Genomic DNA, 26,116 nt, shown 5'->3' with positions numbered 1-26,116 from the left:
AATCGGCCTCCTATGGGGGGCGGCGCGTTTCCCATGGTTACATCCTTTGCACGGTACTTAGTGTCCACCTCTTCATGTGTCCAGTGTGTGGAGGGCTGGGGCTTTGGAGAAGCACTGCTTCCATAAACAACATTTTTGCCCCCTGCTGAGATTTTAAAGTATTGGGTGAGATCATGTGAGTTATTCATTATCTCCTAATGGATCCTTCAGCATATCCCAACCAAAGGGGGATGTGGGAAGCCTGGGCAGACATCATCATGTGGAAGAACGAAGGAGTTCTTCATCTGGAGGTAGAAGGAATCCTCCGAGAACAGTGAGAGGTGATACAGAGAGCCTTGAGCGGTAAGCGAACAGAGAGGTTGGAGTGTGGTTCCCCCGGGCCTTATTCTGGTCATACTCAGGCTTCACAGCTGATGGGCTTGAGAACAGTGAAGATTATGCACCAGCATCCAATCTCTAATATCTTTGGGTTTCAGAAAATTCAGGTTGTTTTTTTAAATTTTTTTTTTTTTTTTATTTGAGCAGCAGTCAAAGGTCAGGTGCGAAAGAGGACAGGAAACAAAACTGCCCAGGGCTTTAAGACTAGAGGCAGCACGTGACTTGCAATTCCTGGAGTTTAAGGCAGGATGGCCAGCAACAATGACTTCCTCTTCCGTGGGTCTCCTGGGCTGCTGACACAGGCATTCATTGCTTTGGGCTTCCCCAGCTGCTTCAAGTCAGGCTGCGTATTTGGGGTTGAAGTACCACCCTCTAGGGCAGTCAGTTGTTAGTTGCATCTGTAGGTATGGCCTAGAAAGGCAGGAGCCTTTCCTTTGAAAGCCTGAGGTCTTCACTTATTAAGCAGGTACCTTACTCGGAATATGATTTTGAAATTAATTAGGTGTATCACCAGCAGACCTGATAGGAAAAGCAGAACTAGAGTTCTGACAAGTCATCACTTTATTTTTGGTGGTTGCGTGTATTGCATTTTATTTAAATGCAGTATTGATGTGGTTTGGCCCAAGTATTTCAAAATGATTCACAAGCTTCTGAAGCAGCTGCCTTCAAAAGGGTTATTACATTTTCTGATGCCAGGTTGTTCCTCTCTTTATAATGAGACTGATGTTGCTTGGACGACAGCTTTAGTTTTTGGCCAAACACAATAGCCGTGAATGAGTAAGTCACGGGAAAATGGACAGGTTAACTCTGTAGGTCCCAAACACAACGAGTTATGGTTCATTTAGATGTCCCCAGTTATTTGGTAATTCTCACTGACCATTGTGTTCCCGGGATTTCTCTTCTCTCCACCCCCTCCCAGAGTCCTCACATTTATGCACAGTTCGGAGTTGGTTCATCCCGGATTTAGCAGTAGAACTAAAATACCAAGAGGGAAATATGTGAAAAGATTGCTTCTAGTTGATGGAGGGATTTGTCCCCTCCTCCCATTTCAACAAAGTATGATTTGCTATGACCACCCCTCGTGCTCAGGAACCAGTTCTAGGAACTCTCCCACCCCAATCCCCCTTGTTTTCTTATCTTCGGTGTCCTGTTGGGAAGCACTGTTTTTGTCCTTGGAAATTCCAGACTTAATTAAATGTGACTCAACCAATTGAGCCATAGCAATTACAAAGCTTTTCTCTTTAGGCCTGTGAGTGGCTTCTCTATACTTGTTTTTCCAGTCACCCTTTCAGAATTCTTCAGAGCAACCAGTTTTATTTATTGACTTATTATTGACCTATAGCTGATGTGCACTCTGGTGTTAGTGGTCCCGTATGCTACATGATGATTTGACATTTGCACGCATTTATGAAATGATCACCATGATAATCCTAGTAAGCCTTTGTCCCCATACAAAGTCACCGTGATATTATCGACCGTATTCCTCACGTCAAAGCAACTGGGTTTATAGTGAACCAGAGATGGAGGTGAGGTGAGCTCATGTCAAAATATGACAATGGTTCATGAGGAAAGGTGGAGTTGTGATTATCTCTTTCCACATGAGGAAACTAAAGTTGAGAGAAGTTAAATTGCTTGCCGGGGTCACACAGCTAGGAAGTGGTAGAGGCTGGATTTGAACCCAGATGTTTAGTTCCTTGCTGTTGGGAGCTGCCTGGGACCTGAAGGCTGCTTCCATAGTAGTGGAAGGAACATTGACTCAGAAGAACAAGGATGCTTATAATATACTTTCCGCCTATGTATTACCTGGTTCAAGACTCAAGACATATGGCTTTCTTTTCTTTATGCTTTGAGTGATAACTTGAGCTGCAAATTGAGATATTTGCTGTGAAGATGTGTTTCTTGTTGATAAGCTCTCCATGTTGGATGTGTAAAGTGTGGGGCACCAAAGACGTGCGAGTTTATGTAGCACCTGAGGCGGGGTACAACTCTCTTTACAAGTCTATAAGGCTAATTAGGAAAACCTAAGTGACTGAGTGGGCTTCCCAGGAATCTGCCTGCCAATGCAGGAGACGTGGGTTTGATCCCTGGTCTGGGAAGATCCCCTGGAGAAGGAAATGGCAACCCACTCCAATATTCTTGGCTGGGAAATCCCATGTAGAGCCTGGCGGGCAACAGTCCACAGGGTCTCCTAAAGAGGCTACAGTCCACGGGGTCTCAGAAGAGTTGGAGACGACTTAGCGTCCCAACCACAACAACAAAGTGACTGAGTGTAGTTTTTGTAGTTTCTAGTACTCTGATCACAAAACAGAATTACAATCCAATTTGGGAAGGATAAAAAAAAAATTACACATCCTCAGATGTGAAGTATCATACAATCCAAAACGTTGAGGACATTCTTTGTTTTGTTTGTGAAATGTTGTGTTCAGTTGCTCTTTTGAAGTAACACTCTGTCTTCAGTTGTAAGTATACAGTCAGCTATGGCCCAGGCTGGATTTAGGTGCATGCAGCTGCAACTTTGCTCACTGACAGTGAAGTTATGCCGGGCAACTTTGAAAAACCAAATATTATTGAAATACTGATCCAATTTTCTCTTTACAGTAACATCTTAGGCTGGGATAATTTTCCCCAGCTATAACCCTCAAAGAAAAATGGTTCTGATTATGTCAGAGAATCATAAAATCTCAGGGCTGGAAGAGACATTAAAAATAATGTATCCAACTGTTCGATTAAGCTTATAGAAAAATTTCCAGTAATTTTTGGAAGAGCAAATAGTGAAAAGTTATTATTCTACTTTGGTCCCAGTGTCATGGTCATACATTAACAATGAAATGTAGAAACAATTTAGGAAAACATCAGTATTCTCTGGAAGCAGGAAATGTCTCACTTTAGGAGGAATATTTAGATGGACCGAGGAAAGGGAACCACTGTTAGGGGAAGGGCTTCAGTGTCCAGAGCCCATTTTGCTGTCTTCAGACTATGGCAGGCTCAGGGTCCAGAGAAATCTGTCAAACCCAAGGTTATCTCAGAGTGGGGATATTTGTTTCACAAGCAGGATTGGAAGAGTGCGGTCACCTCTGCAAGGTCTGTGGGGAGTGGAATGGTCAGCAGATAGTCACATGGCTTTTCTCAGTTCTGGGCTTCTGTGGCCCGTGTGTGGGGCCCCAGTGCCTCCCTGCCCTTCGGCCCATGTTTATCACACTGTCTCCCACAGAGGCCCTTGTTGGCTTGAATTGAAATATTTGATAGCTGGGAGGCTGGTAAAGAGAATGAAATGGGACAGGAGAAAACAGAATGCCTCTAGAAATAAAAGGAACTAGAACTCTGTTCTCGTTGCTCGTGGGTTGTATGAGTGCAGTGGGGAGGTAAGCACTCGTCAGGCTGGGTGGAGACGTTGGCCTCAGCTTGAGTAGACCGTTGGGGTTGAGTCTACCTGGGGTTTCTGTGGCCCTGCTTTAAATGGCATACAGTTCTTTGCATTTTCAGCTCACTTCACCTCTGGGAAGCTCCTCTGATCTCCCTGGCCTGGAGGACGTGCCGCTTCTGCGCGTCTCAGAGGCATTCTTTATCTCTCTATCATGTATTTACCTCTCTCTGCTGTAACTGTTTGTTTGTATTTCCCATTAGACTCTAAGCCCCGTGAAGTGGGAACTGTGACCATCTAGTTGGCAGAAACTCAGTATTTGTTGAATGAATGGATCAAGCTTCATGCCTTCTGGGGAGGCAGATATTATCTTGATAAATATGAAGGTATGGTTGCTCCTGATTTAAAACCAAATTAGCATGAAGATGTTAGCTTACAAAGAAGAGGGGTGCATGGGCGTGAGAAAAACTAATTAGCTATGATTACAGCTGTCTTACTTCCTTCCTATAACAAAGCAGGGCCCAAAGAAAGATAGTGGTTATTCATTTTAACAAAAAAAAAAAAAACATGGCAGTGAATTAACTTGCCTTTTAAAGCCCAGAGGTCCAATTGTATTGAGTGTTGAAGAAAGAAAGGCGATGCACAAGTTAGAAAGTGTTGGCAAACATTACCATCATGTGTGGTCGTATGGTCGGAGGGCTCAGGAGCAGGGTTTTAGAATTTTAAGGAGATAAGCCTTAGAGAGGCCCTCAGTTTATAGTTTGTCATCCTTGTTTTCATCTAGGAAAACAGGCCCTTGGGTTGCCTTATTTTGATATATCAGAATGTTTAATTTAAGCTTTAGAAAGTAAATTCCAAAATTTAGCAACCATCTGTAAAAGAACCAACTGGTATTTTTCATTTTGACCATGGGAACTTGTTTCTAAAATAATCCAATATTACGGCATGTGGACACCACCCATCAAGAAGATATGGTAAATTTCAGTTGCCTGAGCTATTGTTGTTACCTTGAGTCCTTTCACTGCTTTCAGAATCTTCTGGGGTCTGTGTAAGGAGTATTTAGCACGTAAGCCAAGAATATCCATTTCAGTTCAGCAATTCTGGGGACAGTCAAGTTCAAGATACATGTCTGTCCCCAGCAAATACATAACAGCGTAGTCATGAGGCCCATTAACTCCTTTGCTTACAGTATACGTGCGGGCTCAGTTGTGTCCGACTCTTTGTGACCCCTTGGACCATAGCCCACCAGGCTCCTCTGTGCATAGGTTATCCTGGTAAGAATACTGGAGTGGGTTGCCATTTCCTCCTCCAGAGGATCTTCCTGACCCAGGGATGAACCTGCGTCTCCTCCATCTGCTGCATTGGCAGGCAGATTCTTGACCACTCTGCCACCTGGGAAGCCCCATAGTATATGTGCTGTTAAATTAACGTTGTAAACATATTTCATTCTTATTTCTGTCAAATTTTAAAGAAAAATTTCCTGGGGTTTTAAATTTAGCACGGAAAGAAGAGCAGTAAAGTCAGTACCCCGCCTTTTCCCTTTAGCTCTTAGCTTGGATTCTCCACTGCCCCATCCCACTTATTTTGGTTTCCTTTGTCCATGGCATGCATATCCTTGTATGTATCCCCTTTCCACATAATCAGAATCCTGTAGTGACTGACCTCTACACATTTTGCACTAAAATATGCAGTAGTAGGCTAAAATAAATAGAATGTTTAAATTTCTACCCAAATAGACTTTTTAACAGGAAAGAAAAAAAAAGATGTCTGTGAACGGACCAAGGCAAGGACTGGTGAAATGGGGGAAGATAGGGAATGTAGCCTTGTTCCATGAGAGACGCTCAGCAGGCTCATGTCTGGGTTGCTGACGGGTGTGGCTGTCCCCACAGAGTTGATCTGGAATCTGGAGTCTGGGCAGTTTCTGGGTTGTTTGCTAGTGAAACACCCACTGTGAACTCCCTCGCTGCTGTTGCCGCTGTGCGCTTCTGTCATCTGCATTGGAGTCTGCTAACCTCCCCTTTCATAGGATCCATTGATTCACTAACGGCCTACTTTATGCCAGACACCCCATTAAACCTTGGGAATCCAAAGTGATACAAGACACACTCCTTAATCTTCAGGAGATTTCAGGTAGTAAGGGAGACAGAAACGTAAGCTAATTACCATGTATTGTGGTCAGTGTGACCAGTGCTGTGTAAGACATCTGCATTGGGTGTTAGGGGAGCCGAGAAGGGTGGTGTGTAGATCAGATGGGTGTGGGCACTCCTGGAAGGCTGCATGGAAGAAGGGTCCTTTCGTGGTGAGTTGATGGATGATTAGGAGTTAGGTGAGGATGTGGGGGGCCCTGGAGGCAGGCATTCCAGCCAGAGAGCACAGTGTGGGAGAAAGCGTGGGGGCCAGAGATGAGAGCCCCGTGTGAGGCTCAGCCTGGGGAAGAGGGAGGGGCACCTGGGCGGGCAGTGATGGGAAAGGTCCCCAGAGAGCAGGGCTGGAGCCAGGTCTGTGCTGAGCTGTGGAATTTGTCTGGTCCTGAGCACTGGGTTGTCATCACTGAAGGGCTTTCGGCAGAGTGACTGGGTCAGATTTACATTTTAGAGAGATGACTGACAGTTGAGGGGTGGACGCCAGGGGAAGGGAGCTGAAGTGGTCATGACCTGAGGAAAGAGATAAGGACCTGGGTGAAACTGGGGCAGTGGAGCCAAGAGGGTGGGAAGTATAGGAAGGACTGATGCTGAAGCTGAAACGCCAATACTTTGGCCCCCTGGTGCGAAGAGTTGACTCATTGGAAAAGACCCTGATGCTGGGAAAGATTGAAGGCAGGAAGATAAGGGGATGACAGAGGATGAGATGGTTGGATAGCATCACCGACTCAATGGGCATGAGTTTGAGCAAACTCTGGGAGTTGGTGATGGACAGGGAGGCCTGGCGTGCTGCAGTCCATGGGGTCGGACACGACTGAGCGACTGAACTGAACTGAAGCATAGGGAGAGTGGGGGGAGGAGAGACTGACTTCCAGAGTTTTGAGTAAACTCTGGAAGTTGGTGATGGACAGGGGAGGCCTGGCAGGCGTGGATCTTAGCCACCTGGGGGTCAGAGAGCAGGTCAGAAGCCTTCTGGCTTTCTGGGGTCAGCGGCACCCTCTTCTCATTGGATGAAATGTCCCAGGGACTTCAAGGCAGGCTTGCTCCATGTAAACACTAGCAAATGTCCTGTCGGCACGGCCCGAAGACCAGACCCAGGCGTGCCTGCTGTGTCTTGTCCAGAGGCGCAGTCTCGGATCTGGCTTATGAACGGGGGGCAGCAGGCTCTGCTTGTTTCTCAGATTCCAGAGTACTTTGAAGAGCTTGTGGTTTCTGTGTGGTTTTTTTTTCCCCCTTCTAAAGTCTTCTGTTTCCTTACAAACTAAACAGATTGAATCTGTAGGCCACAGAGAGAGAATAAATATGGAACCCACAGGACTGTGATTACAGAGTTGTATTTTAGACAACGGCAGTTAAAGTTATAATTGTGTTGTTAGAGACACAAGAAATTTTATGGTTAGGTGTTCTGGTCTCTTTCTTTCTCCCTGCTTGATGTCTTTAAACTCTTTCTATTTATTCTGGCTGTTGGCATGGCCACTCTCAGGCTCAGTCTGATTGCTGACTCCACTCATACCAAAGAAGAAATTTGGTAAGATCTAATGCTTCCTTTTGGGGCTTCCCTGGTGGCTCAGACTGTAAAGGATCTGCCTGCAATGCAGGCAACCTGGGTTTGATCCCTGGGTAAGGAAGATCCCCTGGCGAAGGGAGTGGCAACCCACTCCAGTATTCTTGCCTAGGAAATCCCATGGACAGACGAGCCTGGCGGGCTACAGTCCATGGGGTCACAAAAGAGATGGACATGACTGAGCGACTAAACAGTGCTTCCTTAGTTTGCCGCCTACCACAGTCCCAATCTTTCTCTCTTATACACATGCACAGACACACACACGCTGTAAACTGAAATGTCTTTCGGTATTGTATTTTCTTAGGATTTGGTACGTCTTTCTAATGTCATTTCATGACCTCTTCTATATAACTGATCAAAGCCTGACTTTGGCGTCTTTCGCTTGGTTTCTCTTGTGTCATTCTTGTGGTTGATTAAGTTTCTTCTATTTAGGAACTGTCCTCAGTTTAAAAAGGATATAAATGAGAGGAGGAGGGAATAAAGGTAGGAAGAGATTACATTAGGTGGAAGATACCTCCTTGGATAAAATCCCGCTAGTCTTGTGCAGAGAGAGAGAGAGAGAGGCATGTCTTTTACTGCTCATCCTTTGGGCTTAACACCGTAGGAATACCTGGGCCTTTTCACCAGTGCAGCTGTGTACTGTATTCCGATGAATGGGGTTTTTGCGTGGCTTGGTTCCTCAAAGCCGTCTTTATGTCATGCTGTGTATGCCTGACTTCTGAGGATAATGATGGTGGTGACTGGGAGTGGGATGGTGTGTTGGTGGTGGTTCTGTATATCCTTCCACCCTCACAGCATCATTACCCTACATTTTCTAGAGTTTAATTGCTTGTACCATCTGTGGTCCATTCATTTGAATTCATTTCCACACAGTTAATCTCATCCCATGTACACTCCTCCAGACAGTCTTTGTTTGTTTGCTCTTTTCAGCAAGGAATTGAGCAATTTAACTTTCCCCCCTTTGTTTCATTTCCTGCTGATTTTAGTACCCTTCCTCATCTTTTATAAAAGCAAAGCCAAGGCTGGGTCCTGTCCAGCTTCATCATTCTAAAGACAATCTGAAGGCCACAGACAAACTGTTTCTGCTAAAAGTAGGATGTCTTTGGTCAGTAACATCAACTGAGGCTCTTGGCAACTCTCTTGGAAGCAACTGTTCCTTAGACAGATGCCGTTCTCCTGCCCGTGACTTCTGTCACTGCTGGTGACAGAGCTAGAAATCTGTGGACGATTTCTAACAAAAGTGCATGTAATGGATGTAGGTAAAAATAATTGAAACTAGATTTGACGTCGGCTGAAAATGAAATGCTTCATAGTCCTGGCTCTTCTAATTAAAGTTGCAGTCCTTGAAATTCTTTATGGAGATAACGGATCCTCCCAAATAGAAAATTTAGGAAATCAGAAGCATTTGGTTAGTTTGTGAAGCACAGGAAAACATTTGCTGTCTTCTATCCAAATATTGACTCCCCCTGATGACACCACACAATGAGCATATCTGTTTTACACACGACTTACCCAGGGGTGAACAGGGCCCAGAGCCATCAGGTCCTGGCCGGGGAATCAGCTTGGGGTTCTTTCCCCCTGGCTTGGAGCCTTTGCAGGAGACGGCACCTCCTATTTGCTCTTTCTTTTCAGGGTTTTTTTTTTTTTTTTTTTCCAGCAGGAGCACCAGTTGAGGGCGGTAACTCATGCCCTGGTCACGAGTCTGTGCTTTGGAGCCAGACAGACTTGAATCCAGAGGTGGCCTCTGCCCGTGTGTGGCAATGTGAGCTTGACCTCTGAAGTTACTTCTCTCAGCCCCAGTTCTTCACCCGGAAAGGGAGGAAATTAGCAGTCCCCTCTGGACAGAATTATGAGGAGGGAGTTGTGTAGGTAAGGTGCTTGGCACTGAGCCTAGGATATGGTCTGCCCTTCCTCACTGAGCAGTGGGGCCCCCATGAGGACCGCACTGTCTGGGAGCCCTTTTGAACCCCACCATGGAACCGTGTAGAGGCGTGGGTGCCCCCCGATGCTTGCTGTTGTATAGAAACCAGACTGCTTGACTGAGACACGGTCTTAGAGACGCTTTGTGTCCCTGACATCCCTTTCTCATTTTGCACATCTGGGAGGAAGGGCTGTGGCAGGGTTTAGTAATCCTTGTTTATTAGAAGTAATGTGCATCACTGTGTTTTCTCTGCCTGGCTGCCTGTATGGTGAAAGACGATTATGGACTGGGCTCCAGTATTTCGCATTTCAGATTCCTTCAGTTTTCCTCTGTAGTTAATTTGTCAGTGCTCTGATTTTTCATGCTTTAAAAATATTTTATGACTTAACAATGGGCTATATTCTGTCTTCTACATTTGCTATTTCTGCCTGAAAAATGGGAAGGTAGGAAACGATTTTTTTAAAAAATTGCCTGGTAAACATGCTAATCATTCTTCATTGGACATAACGTGGAATGTGAATAAGTTGTGCTTGCACAAGTTAGAATAAAGATTAAATTTCTCATTGGGCCATGTGTTGTGAAGTCAGCTAATGCAGTACTGGAGCCCCAGACTGGGAATGAACTAAATTTCTCCTGAGGTTGTGAGTTTTAGAATGTCACATGACCATATAAATCTTCACTTTCCTGATCTGTGAAATGGGAATACTCCTTCTGCCTTTGGGTTTTGTGAGGATCATATGAATTAATGTATATATGCTAAGTCACTTCAGTTGTGTCTGACTCTTTACGACCGTGTGGACTATAGCCTGCCAGGCTCCTCTGTCCATGGGATTCTCCAGGCAAGAAGACTGGAGTGGGTTGCCATGTCCTCTTCCAGAGGATCTCTCCAACTGAGGAATTGAACCTACATCTCTAATGCCTCCTGCATTGGCAGGTGGGTTCTTTATCACTGGTGCCACCTGGGTAGCCCAGTGTATATAAAAGTACTTTTAAATATGTAAATGATTATACAAATACAAGGATATTCTTATTGTTACCGCAAGGCTGTTTATTTTTTTTCCCTCTCCTCATCACCTAAATGCTTGACGGGCATATGTTCTGTCGCCTTTCTTCCCTCATCCCAGAGGGAATCTTTTCTACATTTTTTTCCTCCCATTTGCTAATAACCTAATGATATCTTTATGTTCAGCAAGTAGTAGTGTTTCCTCTGCCACAACCATTGTTACTACTAGTACTGGTATTCTAGGTGCTTTGAAAGTGCAGACAAGGCTTCTCTCAATAGATTGGATGTGGAAACAAATACCCCAAACTCACAAGATTGTAGACAAATGCAGTAAATATCCTGCACATGAAAACCTACTTTCTCTTTCTTATTTTCTCTCTAGTAGGATTTTGTTTGTTTTGAGGTAGTGGCTGTTGCTTCTCTCTCTCTCTCTCTGGGATACTTTTAATTTGTTGCAGAGAAGGATAGTAAAGTTAATACACCAAGGAATGGAAAGTGCCTCCAGCCTTTCAGAGCTGCTGGAAAGTCAACGCTTGCTTTGAGGCCAAATCCTGATGTGGGACTTGAACTCATGACCTAATAATGCCAGAGGCGAAGTGTTGCCAACCAGCCCACACCAGACTCTCAAAAGATGCAGACATTTAAAATACTTCCTTTGAGTAGTCCCGTTGTTGCCTTCTGGGTTCTCTTCTCTCTTTCAGCCTTTTCTTGCGGCATTCCTGGCTTCCCTGTTAGGAGTGCAATTTTAGTTTTTAGATCTATTTTTTTTTCTCACTGTCTTTCCATTTGCTTATGACAGTCTCTTCCTTCTTGCTTTCCATTTCTCCTGGGTGAGTTCCTTGTTTTGTTCCTGTTCCTTCCTGTCCTTCCTCTGGACTAAAAATAATCTCCAGGGTCCCTGGCTTCTTGCCCACAAACTTGACCTTCCTGCTATTCATCTAGGGTCCCCCATGAGTATCTTAAGATCCTTTACTATGCTGTCAAGATAATCAGACTCCTGCATCCATTCTCTGTTGTTTGCGCCTCTTCTCAGCTGACTTATGGGGCTAACTGACCTTTGTACCCAGGGCTGTAATTGAAAACTAAATCTCTTGTACAAAGATGCTGAATAAGCGATTTGCTCACGTTAAAGTGTCACTGACAGACACTGAATTCTCTCTGCATGTGCTGGCTCTGTGGGTGGTACCGAACGAGAAGGCATCTCACACAGTGATTTGAGGTGCTTGTGTAACATCTGTCTCTGCGGAGCAGTGGTGTTAGGACCAGCTGAGCCCAGGAACCGGTGTTTTCATCCATCATGCTGCTTGTGGGTACCCCAGGGGTACCACTTGACCCCCACAAAAGTGTTTCTCAGGGAGCTAAAGTTGGTTAAAGTGTTTCTTCATGAACATTCTTTGGTCAGAGTTGAAGGATTATGATATTCTTTACAAAAAGTGACTTTCTGTCCCGTGTTGACCTAGACAATCCACAAATGAGTGTCTGCCCTGGGGATAAAGGCTTGTAAAACTTTAGATGACTGGGCTGAAAAGCGCTGATGGTGGCAGCTCCTATCTCAGCGCCCAACCCTAAGCTGAACTCCCTGTTTTGCTAAGAGTTACAGCAGCAGGGCACGTGATGCTTTTCTGTGTGGCAGATGAAGGCTTAAAAGGTTTCTTTCCATCTGTCTGTCCCTCCAGCTCCCTATGTGGGTTATGTCACCATGAAAAGAACTAGCCCTACTTTTCGTTGAGAATACAGAATACAAAGCTGTAGATTTCATCACCCGTGGTGAGGTCCACGTTTATATGCAGCGCTGTCTTCCTCCTGACACTGCTGATGCCACTGTATCGGCCTGCAGTGCTTTTCTGTTCACGGATTGACCAATAAATGACTTATCTTTCAAGTCCCGGCTCACATGCCATCTGTGCTCTTCTACTTTCTCCCTCTTCTGGAATAATTATCCTTTTATCTGGGTCTTTTTAGCACTTTACCAAAAGCTCAATTACAGCACTTATCACACTGTATCCTTTTTTTTTCTCAAATGTTTCTCTTTACCCTGTTCATTTGAGTACCTCAAGGGCAGAGGGTGGGACCATATTTAATTAATCATCATATTCCCATTACATGGAACCATGTCCACGCCACAGTCAGTACCACTTAGTAAGCATCTTGTAAGTCGTTTGACCTGAACTCTAAAAAAACATGTGTCTTTGTGATCTTTTTTTTTTTTTGGCCATTTGATAATGATGTAAATCTCATTCTTTGAATCAAAAAGGAAAATATTGAATAGGTAAGCTAGATCTGATTTATATTTTATGCTTCAGCGAGTGACACAAGAGAAAAAGAACAATGCTGATTTTGCCTTATTTTTGTCACCATTGCTTCTTCTACACGTTTCATGGTCTTATGAAATTGATTGAACTGTTATGGAGAACCCTATAGGTAGAATGACATGGTATTTCAAGTTAACCCACAAGGGCTTCCCTGGTGGCTCAGATGGTAAAGAAACTGCCTGCAATGCAGGAGACCTGCGTTTGATCCCTGCGTCGGGAAGATCCCCTGGAGAAAGGAATGACTATCCACTCCAGTGTTCTTGCCTGGAGAATCCCATGGACAAAGGAGGCCTAGTGGGCTACAGTCCATAGAGTTGCAAGGAGTTGGACATGACTGAGCGCACACACACACACCACAGGCTTCTTGGTTACGTATAGGTTTGAGTCATGGGTCATGGATAAACCTCTGGGAACCCAGTTCTGCTTTGGATTCTAAAGTTATTTTACTTACATTGTATTTTTACTTACAATGTATTTTCCCATATTTTATTTAATCTCATATCTGAGGGCTGCAATTTTTTTCAAGCTTGTATTAACCTGATATCAAACCACTTTGGCTTTGTTCCGTAAAACACATTTTTGTAAAAGGACCTGACACCCTCCATGCTCATGGCCAGTAGGGTTATACAGGGAAGGCTGCTTCTCTGAGATTTGGGGGGCAGGCTTGTTATGTGTGGCAATTTCTAGGGTGTGTGTCTCTTACCAGAATTCATTGACAAGAAGGGATTTAAAAGTAAGTGACGTAAATTATACTTCATTGTATAGCATAATAGTGTCTGAGGACTTAAGTTTTCATTAATAAAACTCAGCTCTCTGCTGTCACCCAAGTTTCTTCTGCTCTGTGGTCTTACATTCTTAGCTCTTACATTTCTACTTCAGGCAAAACGTAAAGCCTATGCTGGAAGTTTTCAGAAGTCCAGCTATTGTTAAGTGTTTCCCTTTGGACCATCCCAGTGCAGTTGCTCTGTCACGCTCAAGTTTTCTGACTGCTCCTGGTCCTTCTTGCCTTTTATACAAGCAGGTTATCCTTACCTTTTTCTTTTTAATAGGGATTCAGTGGCCTGTATGTTTGCTTGGGAACAGAAGGAAGAACCTTTTTAAAGCAGTATTATTCTTGAAAGAGTGATTCTACAACATGATCCATATTATTTTTACAAGCAGAGGAAAAAAAAGATCACCCATAAATTTTACCATAGTAACCCAGTCTTTAAACTTTCACTTTTTATCTCCTGGTCTTCAGTTCACAGGCACACATTTCAACATAGTTGCAGTCATACTATTTATTCAGCTTTTTTAATCAGCAAGATGTTTTTTTTTTTTTCCAGAACAGATTCTCTAAAAGTTACTTTCTGGTTTGAATCTTATGTGACATTTGTGCTATTTCGGATGTCACAGACAAAAGAATGCATTTGGACTTTGAGGAGTCTCAGAGTGATACTGCTTGTTACTGGTGAACAAGCCGCCTGTCTGTTCTTCTTCCTTGTGAAATCTCCCATCTGTCATCAGAGCTTTCACGAGGAGCCTGTGAACACAGTGTGAGATGAGGACACGTGAGCAGCTCTGCCGTGCATTCAGCAGGCGTGGACGGCTCCCCCACTTTCTGCGACGGGGCACCGTCGTGGTCCTGCTGCCTTGGGGTGGGTGTGTGGCGCCAGAACTCTTAGGGCCGCACTGTCCAGTGTGGTAGCTGCTGGTCTCGGGTGCCTGTACCGTCCATGGAGTTCTCCAGGCCAGATACCGGAGTGGGCAGCCTTTCCCTTCTCCAGGGGATCTTCCCAACCCAGGAATCGAACCCAGGTCTCCCGCATTGCAGGTGGATTCTCTACCAGCTAAGCCACCACCTGTGCCTGTGGAGCATGTGAAATGTGACTAGTCTGAGCTGAAGTGTTCTCTGCAAAGTCCACATCAGATTTCAAAAACTTCATTTGATGAACACACTGTAAAAGAACTCAGTCATTTTCTATAGCGGTCACATGTTGAAATGATAGTATTTTGATATAATGGGTTACATAATATATACTGTCAAAATGAATTTCACCTGTTTCTGTTCACTTTTCTTTTTTTTTTTTAATGTAGCTACTAGCAACTTTAGAATTATAAGTCGTGGCTGGCACTGTCTTTCTCTTGGACAGTGTTATTCTAGGGCCTTGCATTTCAGAATGCAGGGTGTAGTTTATGAGTGGGTTCTGAAGTCAGTTTAGTGGGTCAAAAATCAGTATTCTAAAATTAGAACAGAATGACATAAAAATATTAGAATGGCATTGTGGTGAAACTTGTTTTAAATAGGTGCATGTAGGTACTGAGTCATGTGTAAGGGCATCTTTCCTTTTTACTTTGAATCATAGCTAAAAATTTTGAAGCTCGTTGTCCTAGTGGCGTCCAGCTTAATACAGTGCATCATCAGGAGGCCTGGCCTGCCTTGTAAGAGGGCAGGTTGCTATGAGCAACACCATATAGATTTTAGGTCTGGTTGGTGGCAGCTCTTCCAGAACAATTCAAGGAGAGCAGACCCAGCAGGAGGTGGGCCTGAGCGTGGGTGCTCCTCAGGGGACCCCCAGAGTGAAGGGCGAACTAAGAATGGTTCCAGTTCTGTCGACTGGCATCGGGACCTGTGTTCTGAGCACTAACATGTCCCTGGAGCCCCCGAGTGACTTTCGTCTGATGAGTTGTTTCTTGAAGATGTCTTCAGAATTGCCTCATGGGTGGAGCTACTTTCTAAGAAGTAGGGTGGTTTCTTAAGGACCTTGGAGCCAGGCTGGGTTAGACAAGGGATCTCTTTGACCTTTAGATCCTCCACCCACCATGTCCTGTTGAAATCAGAAGAGGCTGTTCTCTCCTGTAGGCTCACACCATCCTCTTCCCTCTTGACAGAGAGAAGTCGTGTCCTTACAGCATGCAAGATGACAGTCACCAGGGCTGTGTCTTGGACTGGGTTCTAAATAAAGGACACTTAAAGCCACAGGGGCAGGAGGGAGAAAAGGCTCCAAAAATGAAGTTTATGGGGTTACTGGGGCCTTGTGTTTATTCTGACAGTTGTAAAAATTCTTTGGGGCTGACCCATTTTTCCTTTCTTAATTAAAAAAAAAAAAAAATCTGGCAGGCAAGAGGAAGAAATGTAAAACATGTGACTAATACTTCAGCTTTTTCTCCTGGAGCCAGATTCTTTAAAATTATACCTTAGACATGCTTGATGTTTTGAAAACGATTGCCCACAAAAGCCACCAAACATTTGTTTCTGAAACTTGTAGGCTTAGATGGCATTCATTTTCAGTAAAGAGTCCAAAAGCACAGTATTTAGGAGTTCCTGAACTGAAATCTTTGGAGATTTCACTCTGGTGAATCAGATTACCCCAGGAACTGGCAGAGGGCCAGGCAGCCTTTCGCCTCTTGCTTGAGTATTTCCAGCCCTGTTGGTAGTTACCCAGAGTCTGTGAGGGAGTTAGACTAAACGACCTCCAAGATCCCTTGTAGATGGAAAGTACTGTGATCGCAGTGCGGTGACGTACTGAATTGGCAAGCAGGAGCTCTGTGTATGTGGACCTCTTACTGTTCTGTAGCCATCACAAATAGTTCATCCTTTCGTTTGTTCACTGATTCATTCAAACTTGAGCCCCTACTATATGCCTCGTATTATTCTTGGTCTCTCTAGGAAGCTCATGGAATTTTCGAGCACTTGTCACAGTAGATTTGAAGGTCTCTGAAGTTCAGTTCCAATCTCTCTCGTGTTATTTCCTGTCTCACCTTCACACACACCACGCTTAACCTCACTAGGCTACATTCCTTTCCTAGGGCCTCCCCCCCCCCACCTCATTGTTGCCTCTATCTGAAATGCCCTCTTTTCCCCTAATCTCCAGTTCAAATCCCAGCCATCGCTCAGATTCCAACTCACATGCCATTCCTTCCGCAAATCCACTTAGGTTTCCCCAGTAGTGGTAAGTTATCCTTTTCTGAGTTCTGTAGCACTTTGTACTGATCTTGTGCTACCACATGTAATCATATCAGGTTGAACAGTATGAGATAACCCTGTTAGTTAAAAATGGTTGAATATTGCTATGTAAAATGGCAATTATATGGTTCTTTTTAATATTAGGAGTGTTCACGTATGGAACTTAAATTAGGTCTCTTTATACACGTACTATGCTCATGATTCGTTTAGCTAAGATTCCTTGGTCTTTTTATTTTCTGTAATATTAAACTAAATCACATTTGACTTGTACTTGGAGAGGAGATTTTTAAAACTGTCTTAAATTACTTGATTAATTTATTAGTTTTGGTTGCACTGGGTCTTTGTTGCTGCACTTATGCTTTTTTCCTGGTTGCCTCGTGTCGGGGCTACTCTTGGATTTAGCGCGAGGGCTTCTTACTGCGGTGGCTTCTCATGCTGCAGAGCGTGGGCTCTAGGGCTCTGGCTTCAGTATTTGTGGCTCGAGAGCTTTAGGGTGCGGGCTTAGTAGTTGTGGCATATGGGCTTAGTTGTACCACGGCATGTGGGATCTTCCCGGACCAGTGATCGAACCTGTGTCCCCGTCTTTGGCAGGTGGATTCTTACCCACTGGACCACCAGGGAAGTCCCAAGAGTTGATTTTTAAAATATCTAATTGTAGAGGGTGAAACAGATCACCAGCCCAGGTGGGATGCATGAGACAAGTGCTCAGGGCTGGTGCACTGGGAAGACCCAGAGGGATGGGATGGAGAGGGTGGTGGGAGGGGGATCGGGATGGGGAACACATGTAAATCCACGGCTGATTCGTGTCAATGTATGGCAAAAACCACTACAATATTGTAAAGTAATTAGCCTCCAACTAATAAAAATAAATGGAAAAAAAAAGTTAAGAGCCAGTAAAAAAAAAAAAAACAAGTAAAAATATCTAATTGTAGAAAATATTTATTTTTTTATTAAATCTAATTTTGTTAGACTTTTAGTTGGTATTTCCCAGTCTTTATGTTTTAATTTTTTTAAACAGCAGGTTTATTTATTTTTCTTTTCTTTTAAAATTGCTTGACCATGCCATGCAGCCTGTGAGATCTTAGTTCCCGGACCAGGGACTGAACGTGTACCCCCTGCAATGGAAGCGCAGTCTTAACCACTGGAGAGCCTGGGATGTCCCATATGTCCAGTTTTTTTTTTTTTAATTAAAATTCTGATTCTGTAAGTCATAGTTATCTGGCCTTCCCTGATGGTACAGTGGTAAAGAATCTGCCTGTTAGTGTAGAGGACACAACAGAGTCAGGTTCGATTCCTGGATTGGAAAGACCCCTTGGAGTAGGAAAATGACAACCTACTCCAGTATTCTTGCCTGGAGAATCCCATGGACAGAGGAGCCTGGCAGGAAGTCGCATGAAGTCGCAAAGAGTTGGACATAACTGAGCACACAAGTAATTATCCGCTTCATTTGTTAAAATGATTTAATCAACATGTCCAAAGACAGAACTTTTGTTACATACTAGAGACATTCCTCACTCTTAGCTGTGTGTAGTGGGCTCAGTCAAGTCTGACTCTTTGCAACCCCATGGACTGTAGCCCGCCAGGCTCCTCTGTCCGTGGGATTTCACAGGCGAGAATGCTGGAGTGGGCTGCCCTTGCCTACTCCAGGGGATCTTCCTGACACAGGGAGTGAACCCGAGTCTCTGTGTCTCCTGCATTGGCAGGCGGATTCTTTAGCACTGTGTCACCTGGGAAGCCCACTCCTAGCAGTACTAATTGACATTACTTCACATTCAGCATTCCCTGACTATTTGATTGGAATACAGATCTAAGCAGTTCTACAGCTGTTCAACCCATTGGGCTCCATCATATCCATAAAGATCTAAGGAGAGAGTTAGTGGGACGGTTTTTTGAATCTGTGGACATCATGTTTGTAGCATTCCTTTTTCCTTGCCTTGGGTCAGAACAGGGTGGAAAGTTAGTTTGATCTGATTTTGTTTTTCTCAGTGATTTCGTGTGAACGCCAAGTGATCATTGCTCACATACCATGTGGGATATTGGCAACAGTGGTTTGTAGGCAGATCAGTTCTTTGTTTCTAGTCCACCTTAAATTCTCTCTGAAAGGCGGTGTTTTCTTGTTGCCAGGCTTCAGACACTTGTATCTTTCCCTGCTTCTGTGAGGATTCCATTCATCAATATTATGATCACATCTGCTGGTTCTTTCAGGGCTCTTCATGCTGTTTATCTGGCTCTGGAGACATGAAGTCTCTTAAAGGGCTAAGTGCTTTCCTAGTATCGCATTCTCTATCGTGGGCTCTAGTTTCCTCTTCATCATGCTGGTCCTGCCCTTTTTCCAGTTAGAAGATCATTTTCCTTGATAGTGAAGATGGGGAGTGAAGTAGTTCTCTTTTCTCTCTCTTATCAGTTAAAATTACTACACCTATCAGCAATGAACTGCTCCTTCCTCATTTTGCTCCTCATAGAGCTGAAGAATGCTCTTCAACTTGACCTTCACATTTTCCTAAGACTCCGTTCTTATGACTGCTGACTTTCATGTCACCATGCTTTTAGCTAAGTATATAGCCTCCATTATGTGGCCTTCTTTCTGTCTCTAATAATTTGGGGAACCTGTAAAGCCTCCTTGATTTCATTAAATTTTTATTTCACATCTGGAATATTTGTCCTACTGTTTCAGGAAGGTGGACACCGAGAGTGGGCTCTTGTCTAACACTTGGAAATGAGTTGTCTGAGGAGACACTTGTGCTGACAAAGCAAGAGATTTTATTGGGAAGGGGCACCTGGGCGGAGAGCAGGAGGGTAAGGGAACCCAGGAGAACTGCTTTTCCCATGGCTTGCAGTCGAAGGTTTTATGGTGATGGGATTAATTTCCGGGTTGTCTCTGGCCAATTATTCTGACTCAAGAGTCCTTCCTGGTGGCACAAGCATCACTCAGCCAAGATGGATTTTAGCAAGGAACATTCTGGGAGGTCAGTAGGACATGTGACAACTCCTTTTGACCTTTCCTGAATTCTTCCAGTTGGTGGTGGCTTGTTATTTCCATGGTCCTTACCAGGACCTCCTGTTGTAAAATAGCTCAGGCAAATGGTTACCTGGCCAGGGTGCCAGGCCAGGGTGAGTGGTTTCAGTCTTTGTTTCCCCTAACACTGCCTTTCTTGAATCCTCTTTTCTGTTACAGAAGGTTTATCGTTGTTGTTCAGTCACCACGTTGTGTCTGACTCTTCCCGACCCCATGGACTGCAGCACGCCAGGCTTCCCTGTCCGTCACTATCTCTCGGAGTTTGCCCAAGTTCATGTCCATTGTACTGCTGATCCCATCTAACCATCTTATTCTCTGTCACTGTCTCCTACTTCTGCCTTCAATCTTTCCGAGCATCAGGATCTTTTCCAATGAGTCGGCTCGTCTCATCAGATGGCCAAAGTATTGGAGCTTCAGCGTCAGTCCTTCCAATGAGTATTAGGAGTTGATTTCCTTTAAGATGATTTGATCTCATTGCTGTCCAGGGGACTCTCAAGAGTCTTCTCCAGCACCACAGTTTGAAAGCATCAATTCTTCGGTACTCTGCCTTCTTTTTGGTCCAGCTCTCACAGCGGTACGTGACTACTGGAAAGACCATATCCTTGACTATGTGGACCTTGTCAGTAAAGTGATATATTTGCTTTTTAAAATGCCACCTAGGTTTGTTGTAACTTTCCTGCTAAGAAGCAATCGTCTTCTAATTTTATGGTTGTAGTCACCATCCGTAGTGAGTTTAGAGCCCAAGAAGAGGAAGTGTGTTCACCTGCTTCCACCTTTTCCCCTTCTATTTGTTACGAAGTGATGCGACTGGATGCCATGATCTTAGTTTTTTTAATATTTAATTTTAAGCTGACTTTTTCACACTCTTCCTTCACTATCATCAAGAGGTTTTTTAGTTCGTCTTCACTTTCTGCCGTTAGAGGTCTGAAGTTGTTGATATTTCTCCTGTAATCTCGATTCCAGCTTGTAATTCATCCAGCCCTGCGTTTCTCATGATGTGCTCTGCATATAAGTTAAATAAACAGGGTGACAGTGAATAGCCTTGACGTACTCCTTTCTCAATCCTGAACCAGTCAGTTGTTCGTACAAGGTTCTAACTGTTGCTTCTTGACCTGCATACAGGTTTCTCAGGAGACATGTAAGATGGTCTGGTATTCCCATCTCCTTAAGAGTTCTCCAGTTTGTTATGATCCACAGAGTCACAGGCATTAGTGTAGTCAATGAAACAGAGGTAGATGCTTTTCTGGAATTCCCTTGCTTCCTCTATGATCCAGTGAATGTTGGCAATTTGATCTCTGGTTCCTGTGCCTCTTCTAAACCCAGCTTGGACATCTGGAAGTTCTCCATTCACGTAATGTTGAAGCCTAGCATGCAGGATTTTGAGCATAACCTTACTAGCATGGGAGATGAGTGCAATTGTCCAGTGGTTTGAACATTCTTTAGTACTGCCCTTCTTGGGAATTGGGATGAGGATTGACATTTCCAGTCCAGTGGCTACTGCTGGAAAAGGGTTATAAACTGAAGCTTTAATACTTTGGCCACCTGATGCAAGGAGCTGACTCATTGCAAAGAGACCCTGATGCTGGGAAAGACTGAAGGGAAGAGGAAAAGGGGATGACAGAGGATGAGATGGTTGGATGGCATCACCATCTCAATGGACATGAGTTTCAGTAAGCTCTGGGAGGTGGTGAAGGACAGGGAAGCCTGGCCTGCTGCAGTCCACGGGGTCTCTAACAGTCGGACACGGCTGAGCGACCGAACAACAACAACTTTAAAGAACGTTGTTTTCCTAATGTTTGGAGTTCTGTCTGACACCTGTAGGAAAACAGAGTCACTTTCTCCCAAGGTTCCTATAAACCCCACAGCAGTCACTGTTCTTCAGTGATCACAATTATGTCTGGAGTATTGTTTTCATTTCCTCCTGTCAGCAGAGCAGATATATACCTGGAAAAAAGCTTCAGCAGCTGTTGGCGACCACAATGAAAAGAGGCGTCAATGATGAGTCTAAGACTGTTGGTGTAGTTGAACTAGGAGAATTAGTGATGTCATTAGGAGAAGTAGGATTTGGGGAAGGAGAACTCCTTTATGGCGCTGATAAAGCAGTGCTATCGTGATCATTTCAATCTCACACATAGCACACTGGAGGAGTTTTCCAATCAGAAGAGATTTGGGGTTAGAGAAATACATTTGGGTCTCATTCACACATAGGTGAATGGGACAGTGAGAGCAGAACCACATGGAAAACAGAAGATGGGTGAGGACCAGGCTTGAGTAAGGTCATCTTCAGGAGACAAGAAGGCAGAGACCAGTTGGTGTAGAGGTCAGAAAAAGAGTAGTTAGAGAGGTAAGAGGGAGAAGGAGGCTAGTTCATCATCACAGAGTACACGGGAGGCCAAAGTTTTAACTTAAGAGGCTTACGTGAAAGGGCTTCGCAAGTGGCTTAGAAGTAAAGAATCCGCCTGCAATGCAGGAGACCCGGGACACATGGATTTGATCCCTGGGTCTGAAAGATCCACTGGAGGAGGAAATTGCATTCCACTCCAGTATTCTTACCTGGGAAATTCCGTGGACAGAGGAGCTCGGCAGGCTATAATCTATGGGGGTCTCAGAGTCAGACATAGCTGAGTGACTAAGTATGCACGCACGTACTCTAGAAAATAAGCAGAATAACACTTGCTCACTTTTGGTTATTTCAGCTTTCCAGAGCATACTTAAAAAGTGAAAGGTATTAAAAAATTTCTCAGAGTAGCCCAAATAGCTCTCACTCCATAGGAAAAAGCAGCATCTTTAATATATGCCACGTTAATTCCTAATACATAACAGAGTAGGTTATTCAGGTACAGTGATAATATGGTTTTCTTTTACAGTTGAGTAGATGTGGCAAATTTGAAGGGAGTGGGGCTTTCAGAGGCAGACACATTAATAATAACAAACGGACAAACCAGTGGAAGGCTATGTTCAAATGTCACTGTCCAGTGAGGCCTTCCCTAACCACTCATTTAAATTGTAAGCCTCTCTCACCCTGGAACTCCCCCACTTCAGCCTCACCCTCCTTGTCACTTAACCACTGTCTAACATGCTGTTTCGTTTATAATTGATTGATGGATTGATTGCTTCTCTCCTGTGTTAGAACGTGAGTTCCACGAGGGCGTGGGTTTTGGGCCTCTCCTTCCAGCAGCACTGTCTTCCCAGAGACTAGAACAGTGCCTCGCAGAGAGAAGACACGATGAGTATTTATTTGTTGAATAAATGAATGAGAGATGGTGATGGTTAGATACCAGGCACTGAACTATGTGGGATCATTTAGTTTTGGAATAAGCCCTGCTGTCTGTCAGTGTTTCTGGGGGTGCATATACAATCCCTTGTAGCATCGGTGGGCTCATGGAGCTATGAATGAAAGTTTAAATCATGCTCAGTATATTCTTTTTCTGAAGGCAAAAAACCAGAGGCATTTCCATTGAGTTAAAACTTTTAGGATGTCCGTGTTTCAAAGATCTTTCACTGAGGAAACAACTCATTTTATGTTGAACATAAAATTGCCCCATGAAGGGTCGCTATTACATGATTTAAATGTACTGGTTTGTTAAAAATTTGATTCCCCCTCCACCCCCGCCCCTTTGACCTCATTCATACCCTGAACAGTTTCCTTCCAGGTCTATTGGAAGGAAATGTTAAAGGTATTGCCTCCTTCCTTACCAGTCTGAGTCCTCTGACCAGAAGGTATGGAGTCAGTTATATGTGGGGCTACAGAGAAGTATGTGATGACTAGACTTTGTTGTTGTTTAGTCGCTAAGTTGTGTCCAGCTCTTTTGTGACCTCGTAGACTGTAGCCCACCAGGCTCTTCTGTCAGTGGGATTTCCCAGACAAGAATACTCGAGTGGGTTGCCATTTCCTTTCCCAGGGGTCTTCCCAACCCAGGGGAGGTGCATCTCCTGCATTGGCAGGCATATTTACTACTATGCCACCTGGAAAGCCTAGACTTAAAAATGACTAAATTAGAAACTCTCACTGATTTTGCTTCCACACTGACTACTATTGCTTTATTTTATGATACTGGTGGTCTGTTTGTGTCTCTCATGCCTTTTTGGCAAAATGAGTCAGTAAAGTTGGCCTCCTGTATTTTCGGGTTCCCTGTCTGCAGATTCAACTAACTGTGGATGTTAAGATATGTGGGGGGAAAAAAACTTCAGAACATACCGGAAAGCAAAACTTGAATTTGCCACTTCAGCAGCTATTTACATACTATTTGCATTGTGTTGAAAGTGAAAGTGAAGCTGCTTAGTCATGTCCAACTCTTTGTGACCCTATGGACTGTAACCTACCAGGCTCCTCCATCCATGGAATTTTCCAGGCAAGAGTACTGAAGTGGGTTGCCATTTCCTTCTCCAGGGGATCTTCCCGACCCGGGGATCGAACCTGGGTTTCCAGCATTGCAGGCAGAAGCTTTACCATCTGAGCCAAGTATTTGCATTGTATTACAGCTATTTAAATAGTATTTGCATTGTATTAACTATTGTATGTGATCTAAAGATGATTTAAAGTGTACGGAATGTGTGTGGGTAATGTGTAGACACTACCATATCTTATATAAGGGACTTGAACGTCCACGGATTTTGTCATCCTCCTGGGAACCAATCCCCTTAGGTACCGGGGGATGCCCGCATTTACTTCTAAGTACTAGGTGTTCATCAGATTACATATGCATATTTGGAAAAAGCTATTGCGATGTCCAAAAAGTTTGTTGGGATTTTCTGTAACATCTTATGGAAAAACTTTTTGGCCAACCCAATACACTTCTCCCCAGTTAAGACAGCGCTGCAAAGCATAGCTCTTCAGTTCAGGCCACCTTCTGTACACATTTTACATTTTCATCAGTACCTTCTACTTCTTCCAGAAGCATTTTTTTCTTACTCCCCTCTTTCATGATTTACTTTGGATGCAACAGCTGGGTACACAGTGTCCATGGCTCAGTATAATTTAAGTTTTTTAATCTTACAAGTTATAGAAGTGACTGAGAAGAGCTTTTTAAAGTGATGGGAAGTCCCCTCACTTTAATTAGAGCGCCCAGGGAGAATGGAGTTATGTAATAGGTATTCATGCAGCTTCATTCATTACATAACATAATGGTCACTCACAACCAGATACTTAAATCCATCTCACATTCAGAACCATTGTGTCCCCTTGCAGAGACAGTGGTTTCTTTGTTTGCACCAAATAAGCAGCTAGTGATTATTAGCTTAGCTATTAAGTTAAATCACATTCCTGGAAAGGGAAATGTTGCAGTTGTTTTTATTTTTTTCCCTTAAAACGGGAGAGGAGAGTGCATTTTTGAAAATCCAGACATACAGTTACTACTGTCAACATGACCATTACACCTCTTTGACAAGAGAAGTTTATGTTTTGTTTGATTAAGACAGTTTTAATTTCCCAGAGCCCTGTGACCTCTACTCTGGTAATTTGAAACCTAAATATTTGTGTGCAAATAGTTTTGGTGACATGGAGCAGCTATGTCCTAATTTGCCTGTGATGGTGTCTTTTCCCTCCCGGTACCCCACAAGGGGAATTTTGACTTGCTGTTGGCGCAGGCCTTGAGAGTTGGTGATTCTTTCATAGACCCTGATGTGGAGTTTGCTCTCACTATTTGACATGTGTGGAGTGAGAGGCAGAGGGTGGCACATGGGGGACCTTCAGAGAGCAAATGGATATCCGACCTGCTGGAGCCATTGTGGCCCTGCTTTTTGAACATGGCTTTGGAGTCTGGAGGGTCTGGGCTGCCCTCTGGCCTCTGTCAGTTACTGTGAATGGGGCTGGGTCAGTAGTTACTTAGCCCCTTGAACCTTTAGTGTCCTCATCTATAAATTGGGATTATTGTGAGAATCAAATGCAGTTGTGTATATACAAGAGCTTTGAATATTAGGGCCGCACAAAAGATAACATTGTTCCCAGTCTGAACTTGTCCATTCAGAACTGAACTTGTGTAGTAACACTGATTAACTTATATGTTCGTGTACTCTTATCTCCTTCAGTCAGGAGCAAATCAAAGTAAGTGTATGTTCCTTCTCTGAATAAAACTAATGTCAATCGATGACTATGGAAAAAGAATAGAATTGATCCCTTAGTACAGGTAAGGGAGAAAGGGGCTAGAGTGGTGAGTGGTACCACCAAAATTTTAGAACAGGGAACTGATGCCCAAGGAAAAGCAGGTGATTTTACTTCAGTCCTGGTTTATTTCATTTGATCATCATTGGAAGTGCTTGGCATTATTGCTGTGCTTCTTAATCATTAATGGTTATCATAATAATCTAGGACTAACTGCAGATTCCCCCAGTTATAGGGATTTGCTCGTAGAAGGCTCTAGTTTGGGTTCATGAATCTGCTTTGGACTGGTACCTCAAGTGACTCCGATGCAGGTGGATCATGATCTATAGTATGAGAAACCTTTGGCAAAAAAGGCAAAAAACCTTTGCCTTTTC

General features: G+C 43.9%; 1 protein-coding gene across 5 annotated transcripts in view; it reads left to right on the top strand.

The window, feature by feature from the left end:
- The window catches only part of RGL1 (ral guanine nucleotide dissociation stimulator like 1), a 166,990-nt gene that overhangs the window by 37,509 nt on the left and 103,365 nt on the right, over window positions 1-26,116 (top strand). The window lies entirely within an intron of this gene.

This window comes from Cervus canadensis, chromosome 13 (assembly GCF_019320065.1).
Source record: "Cervus canadensis isolate Bull #8, Minnesota chromosome 13, ASM1932006v1, whole genome shotgun sequence".
NCBI classification, from domain to species: Eukaryota; Metazoa; Chordata; class Mammalia; order Artiodactyla; family Cervidae; genus Cervus; species Cervus canadensis.
Note: the sequence above shows the minus strand (reverse complement) of the source record. Positions and strands in the feature narration are given on the sequence as shown.